Here is a 2,216-nt window from a genome sequence, read left to right as displayed (position 1 = left end):
TTACACAGTGCAGTCTCTGAGGCAGGAAGGTTGTCTGCCTAACTGATTCTCATAGTGTGGTTCTTCAGATTTCTGAAGGTCACTAAGACTTTCAGGCAGCCATGAAGTAAACTCTTTTCAGGTTAATACCAAGACATTATTTGCCTTTTCCCCTGGGCTGTCATCAGCACCAATGGTGCAGAAACAATGGCAGTTAAAACTGATAGCACTTTAGCATGAATCAAGATAGGGTCACCAGACTACTAGTAGTCAACGTATTCTTCACCATCATACATTTGCAATAATTAAAAAAAAATCATCAGTTTCACCTAAGAATGCCCTTGATAAAGTAGTAAAATTCTTAGTTTTATCAAATCTTGACCCTTGAAATCATATCCTTTTAATATTCTGTGTGACAAAATGGGAATATGCAACAGTTTTACCGAATGTCAAAGGAGAAAGGTCACCTTGAAGAAAAACGCTTGTGTATCCTTAACAAAATTCCCTTTTTTCTGGAACACCATTTTTACTTCAAAAAGAAAAAGAATTTGGCAAACAAATTATGGTTTTTTCAAACTTAAGTATCTGGCAGATACTTAAAAAAAAAAAGGTGAATTCATCCCTTTAAGGAAATTAATTATCAGTATTTGTGCCCATGATACAATTTGAGCTTTTAAGTGAAAATTAGAAACCTGGAATATTTGTATCTACCACAGTTAACTTCACTAATTCTCTATATTTGAACACTTTTCTGGTGAATTTGGTGGCAATAGGAATGAATTTTGGTATTGCATAATGAAATGTATCAAAATTTGAAAGTTCTGCCTAGCTCAGTGAATTACTATTACCCTATGCATGAGTAAAAGATTTATTCAAAGCATAAGATAGATCAGTGGATTTTAGTGTAATAGAGTACAAAAACTTCATTAATACGGTTTCAGCTTCCGTATTGTTATCGTCTTTTAGAAATGATCATTTTGGCAGTTTGGTGTAATGTGAAAGATCACCAGCCTATCTGAAAAGCTGCTGAAATTCCTCTCTCATTTCCAGCTAATTCTCTGTGTGAGGCTAGGTTTTCTTCCCATGCTTCAACCAAAACAGTATCTCACAACAGACTGAATGCAGAAGCAGATATGAGACTACCATAGCCACTAACAACTATTCTACCATTTTTTGAAGAGACATTCAAGGAAATGGGTGTCTTGATTTGTTCCCCTGTCATTTAATTTCTCCAGATAAGCATGGCTTCCTTCTTTGTCTACGAACTATCTTCTTTGGAAAACAACAGGTCTTAACTAAGATAATTTTCCTTGGCTACTCTGCTTTGCTAACAGTAGTGCAATAATATCACCTTCTATTGCAAATGTTTTGCAGTTAACAAATACCAGACCGTCCACTCCAATACCTTGAGGAAAATGAGGTCAAGACAGGTTTTACCCACAGCCGTATAGTAAATAGCAGAAGCCCAACTGAAACTCTGCCTTTGTGATTCAAGGTCATTTGCTCCCCTGAGAAGTAATTCCTACAAGTGGTTTGTTAGAGGAGGGTGGCGGGGCAGAATTAAAGAGGACAACCAGTTCTGCATTTGGAAAAGACCAAATCTATCTTGCTTAGTCAAAACGGAAGAGGGATTCTTGTGTGTGCGAGGTTTTGGAGCTGAACTACATGCAAGCAATTCATTCTTTACTCAAGTGATAGGGAGTTGTGGAAATAGGGGAAAAACAGTACTGTGTTTGCTTCAGAATCCAATGGCATGCTTTTTCCAGTTGACCTTTCAAGAGGGCACTTTCCCTTTGTAGAAGTAAATGAAGTAGCCAGGTACTGGTTATAGAGTACTGGACTTCCTTTTTAATTGCTGTGTCTTCACTTTATTTATGTGGTATGCCTTTGTTTCAAACATAAACAGACAAGCAGGATAAAAATCAAGGGAGGAAAGCTACATATACAATCAAAATGATGATTTTTTCCAGTAGCTGAGCAGTTTATATAATCTATCGTGTGTGTCTCTTCCATTTATTCTGTTTTTATCCTTCATACAGCTCCACCAGAGACTAGGCAACTTGAAAAATATTTACATTTGTATGGTCCCTCTTAATTTTCAGAGTATTTTCGCAATCATTATGTCCTCTGAACCTCGGACACAGCTTTATCTCTGTGCAGAAAGTAGGGTGGGTGTTATTTTCTCATGGTGACTTTGGTAAGCAGAATTGTTTCAGTGTGATGTGCAAGATCATTCT

The sequence above is a fragment of the Cervus canadensis genome, chromosome 6, assembly GCF_019320065.1.
Source record: "Cervus canadensis isolate Bull #8, Minnesota chromosome 6, ASM1932006v1, whole genome shotgun sequence".
Lineage (NCBI taxonomy): Eukaryota > Metazoa > Chordata > Mammalia > Artiodactyla > Cervidae > Cervus > Cervus canadensis.
Note: the sequence above shows the minus strand (reverse complement) of the source record.